This window comes from Acartia tonsa, chromosome 11 (genome assembly GCF_053477335.1).
Source record: "Acartia tonsa isolate MP-2025a chromosome 11, ASM5347733v1, whole genome shotgun sequence".
Lineage (NCBI taxonomy): Eukaryota > Metazoa > Arthropoda > Copepoda > Calanoida > Acartiidae > Acartia > Acartia tonsa.
In genome coordinates, this window is record NC_137270.1 from 43,550,946 (window position 1) to 43,556,257 (window position 5,312).

Consider the following 5,312-nt stretch of genomic DNA (forward strand, 5'->3'; position numbering starts at 1 on the left):
CATCTTCCTCGTGCACGCGGCTGGGGATCTCCGGCTCTGGTCACGGCTGCTTCTTGGGGCTGGACACGGCTGGGCTGCTCCTGGCTAGACACAAATTTCCATTGAGCGTTATCTGTATGCGGCCGAGGCACCCCGATACCCTCCCCAATGACAGACTGGCAAGCGACTGGCACTTGCCTGGGTGTCGGCTCCCCTAGCCCTAAATGCTCCCTTCCCTGGTCCAGGGCATGCCCAGTGGCATGGGGCTGAAGTGCATGTGGCACAGGCTCGCCCTTACTCAATGCCCTCCCCTGCCCTAGGAACTCAGGTGCATGTGGCACAGGCAAGCCCTTATTTTCCCAATTTTCAATCTCCCCAGCCTCAAGTGCAGGGGGCACAGGCAAGGCTGGGTGTTTACAAGGTTTTGGATTCAATACATTTAACAAATTCAACTTATCCTGATGGTGAGCCGCTGGGTTCCCTTGGCTGGTAGAGGGCTCTGGATGGCATGTAGCTGGACTCTCCCTGCAGGCTGGTGGCGCTGGCTGGCATGTAGCTGGGCTCTCCCTGCAGGCTGGTGGCGCTGGCTGGCTGGGGGTGACGGGTGTCACCCCTTCCTCTGGGACCGCTGGCTCGTTCCAGGACTCAGGTCTCTCGGTGGCGGCGACGGTTGTCGCCCCAGACATCAGGTTGGAGGCTGGCTCGTTCCAGGATCCAGGTATCTCGGTGGCGGCGACGGTTGTCGCCCCAGGCACACGGTGGGAGGCGCTGGATAGCACCCCCCCATCATCCCAGGTGGCGACGCCGGGTGGCGTCCCATACATCGATGCAGAGGTGCTGGCTAGCACCTCCTGCCTCTCTCGTTCAGCGGCTGCCAGGGCCTCCCCATACACCGTCTCAGGGACGCTGGGCAGCGCCCCTCCACTCTTGCTGGGTAGGCTCAGTCGGGCAGGTTCCATCATGTTGAGGCTGAAAGGCTGGGGCCTCAGCACCTCTGGCTCGGCTATGTTGTTGGGCTGTATCAGCTCTGGCCCCAGATGGTTAAGACTGAAGCCTAGGCCAACCCGGTTGGGCTCAGCCGCGCCGCCCAGTACGTTGATCCTAGCTGGGACAGTCCCGAACTGCGGCATCCCATCGGCTCGGTCCGCAGCTCTGGAGGCGGCTGCTTGCGGTGGTGGTGCTGGGGGCGCGCTCCCTTCCATATGGGCCACTCTGCTGGGCTTCCCTGGAGGGGCACCTTTGTCGGCGGTGCGCCTGCGGCTGGCTACCTGGGCCCAGTCAGCTCTACACTCGGCCGCCGTGTGGCCGTCATAGTGGCAACGCTCACACTTGGCAGAACGGTCACGGCGTGGCTGGGTGCGCCTCTCCTCTAGGCTAACTTCCACAGGCGTTGGACAGTCTCGAGCTCGGTGGCCTCTCCCCTGGCAGCGGTAGCAGCGGCCTGGAACCTTGTCATCTGGAGCGACCTTCCCCATCTGGTGGAGACCCGGAGCCAAGGAGCCAATCTCCATTGGCTCCGACTCGTCATATTGGGGCAACTGGATGCAGGCAGATCCAGTCAGCCCGTCGGTCGAGTCCACTAAGCACACACCTTCCTTCAGCTGCTTAGTAACCATGGTCACGGTGAACATGGCCTTGCGAGTGTACTCAGGTACACTCGCAATTTCATGGTTCATCATGAGGCGTTTTACATTGGCGTTACGAATTCCACGGTTTAATTCGTCCACCAACAATTCAAGATCCTCATGATTGTAGGCGTCCCTATACAAGGCGCACTTTGTTGATATGTACGCCTGTATAGGTTCTGTCGAGTGTTGCTTGTAGTCCCTAAACGCTTGTTTAAGCGTTTGGGACTCAAAAGCAGGGCGAAATAACAATTCACACTCGGTCTTGACCTGCTCGTAGGTCAAGGCTTGGCCTGCCTCGCCAAACAGATGGGACGCCATTTCCGCCGCTTGCCCTACCAATGACAGTAGTAGGGCGTTGCGGCGGTTGAGGGAATCATGAGGTGGCACGCGGTAAGCCGCCCATGACATTTCCAGTCGGCGGATATGTGCCGACCAGGACTGCTTGGGCGGCCCTCTATACTCCGGCAGATTGCTCAGCATCAGCTTGCGGTACTCGGCTGGGGCCGGCTGAGGGTCATCCTGGAGCCATCCTGGGGCTTGGTCACCTCCTGGGACTTGATGCTGGTCCATTGGGTCAACGGTGAAACGGCGGGCACAAAGTTATACAGAACTACAATGAATGGGTTGTCACTTGAGGCTTCCTAGCCTAACAGCCAACACTGTTTGTATCACTAGGTTGGGAGTTTTAGTTGCAATGGTATAACTTAGCTGTACTTATCAATAGTTAGGTGTTGAGGTAGATAGATGTTGAGGGTCTGAACTGCTGTCAGGAACTGATTGGGTTTTCCCTTATCACACTAGAGCTAGGAGGAAAGAAACTTGCAATTCTTTATTTGCTAAAAATACCCCTGTTAGATGCTATGGAGTAGCTCTGCTCTGGTGTGAAAGTGTGTGTGTGTGTGTGTGTGCGTGGAATCTTCTGTCCTTGTAACGCGCGTTCGCGCCGTCAAATCCGCGCACACGGGGAAAACGCGCTCTCACCCCTCAGCTCGCTCCCTCATTGGTCCGCTTCGTCCGTTGGATTTATGATGTTTTCCGCACTTTGTTGCGCTACCCGTGAATGGCGCTCTGTATATCCGATCGCTAGCTCCACACTACAGACGGACTTAGCCTAGTGTGGGTAGGAAGGGGGAAGCGCGTGAGGGGACGGGGGTAACTCCGTCCGTTCCCACTGTGAGGGAGGGGGTAACTGTGTGCTGGTGTAATGGGGCCTCTGCTTCTTAATCTTAGGCTTATCTGTTATATAACCCTGATTGTATTTGTCTTCAAATGGAGAGGGGCCCCCTCCCCTTCCCTTGGAATAAGGGGTGTATTTGTTATTGTGCTGTGGGCTTGAGATTGTTTTGATTATATTACATCTAACTTTTATTGCTGTCCTTATCACAATTGCATAACAGATTTGTTGACCAACTCTGTTCTATTTTTAGCTGTTATCACAATAAACAGTAATCCAAGCCTGTTCTATTCTTAGATTTATCACAACACAACAATTTGTTTGCCAAGCTTTGCTCATAAATCTATTGTTTGGTCATCACATTAGGGTGGTAATCCCTGCAAATGTGATATAATATCTGTCTTCTAGATGGGTGGCTGCGTTGTAGCTTCTCAGGATACTCGGGGTTGACGTAGTTTTTTTCTGTTCTGGTGCACTACACCCGTATGTTAGCTCGCAGCTTGCAGCTATGTGGCATGTTTCAGCCTATCGGCGGCAGGGAATGTCCCGTCCTGCTAGCGCCACTGGTTCGGATCCTGCTATTTCTTGCAGTAAAGTTGGCCTATTTTCAGCCGTCTACACGTATTTGGCTTGTTTCAGCCGGTCCGCAGGCCTGTTTCAGCCCTTTTGGCGCTCAATTCTCCGTTAGATATCAGCGCTGCTCGCGGTTATTCGTCAGATTTCGCTGTTTTGCTTCCACAACTGCCGGATGCAGAGTTAAACTTTGCTGTCCAGGGTGGGTAATTCAGGTTGCTTGCGTCAGTTTTGCCAGATTCACTGCTGGGAGTACCTTAGCCTCAGATGCGCGTCTGCTCTACACTTGTGGTTCGCCGTAATCTCACACAGCTGTCACCAAAGTTGTGGTATCCGCCGAGGATCGATGGCAGACACCGGAGTTCAATTAGATTACGGCAGTGTGACAGACGTGGACACCTTACTATAGAGAAGCTACGCTTCTCTGGCTTTCACTAGATAATGATCAACATCTACTTTCAGTTGTCACTTTATTGAAGGGTTAAGAGATACTGGAGTTATATACAACAAACAATAATTACATGGATAGGAATAAATAATCATAACATAAAAGCATAAATAATACATATACAATGGTCAGTTTGGGCAATAATGATTCCCCCATCCCTGGAAAGGGTGGGGGAGAATTAAGAATACAGTTAACCATAATAAACATGACAGATTCAAATCATTAATTCTAAGCGTAGGGAGGGGGTCACTAGACCCCTTCCCCAGGACTCGGGGGAGGGCCATTGACCCTCCACCGAACCCCAGATCAGGGGTGCCATAGACATGGCTCACGGTTGCCGAATACCACACAACCACTACTTGTAATCTACATAAGGGGTAATTTTGTGTATCATCATTGGGAATGCACATCAATTTATCAGCCATTGTCATATCCCTTTAGATCCCTGCGAAACAATCATCTTTTTAAAATATTTTTCATTGTGATCTTTATCCTTGAAAAATAACCAATTTTATATTTCCGTAGCTCGTAAAAAAGAGGCTAGCTGACGCCAGGGATTGGAAGGGATAAGACAATGGCCGATAAATTGATGTACATCCCCAATGATAAACCACCAAATCACCCCTTCTGCAGATTACAGTTAAAAGTAAACAACCCAATGTCCCCTCCCTCCTGAGTTGACGCGATGATATGTAAAACCGCAAATAATTATAAAACAAGCAATCAAATTGTTCGTGTTTGTGTCCGTCTGTAACTTATTGTTCATCTAGACTTTGTATATTTGTTTTGATTGCTATTGCAGTGTTACTTGGTGTTTGCTGTCTTATAAAATCACTTTTTGACGCGATTATTGGTTATTTTTACAAAAAAAAATTTCAATTGTATCAAACTATATTTATAACTAGTGTTGTTTTAAATCTAATGTATTCCGACAATTTTTACTAAACATTTGAGGTGATATTATATAGATAAGATAAGATATGATTTGTTTCAGAAGCGTGCATTTGGGAATTGTATCCCCCCCTTCTAGATAGGTGTTCTTTTCAACCCCTTTTAAACAACCTAGTTAAATAAGTCACATCCCAGTAAACGAGGTGTAACATATATTTTTCAGATGTCTAAATTTATTTTGTTTTCTTTAATACTGACTTTGAAGTCACAAGTGTTCTTTTGTCTCTTTGATTTGTTGAGCTTCTATATTGTGGAAACAGTTGCGTGCATAAGAGGGACACACTCCCCGCTGATACATTCCTATATTGCTGCCAAGGGGGTATCAAGTAAAACAAGGATGACAACATCCATAAAAGCGAAGCACTGAAACGGTAGGACAAACGGACATTAACACTTGTATAGTGTCAGAACTGAATAATAATAATATAAATGTATAGGAGTCAAAGCAAAATTGTAAGAAAATTTGTTGAAAAACTGCTTGATTCAGGATAATGTTTATGGACATACTTACATTTTTAGGACTTGATTATAGAGATGCTTCGCTTATTACATTATACTT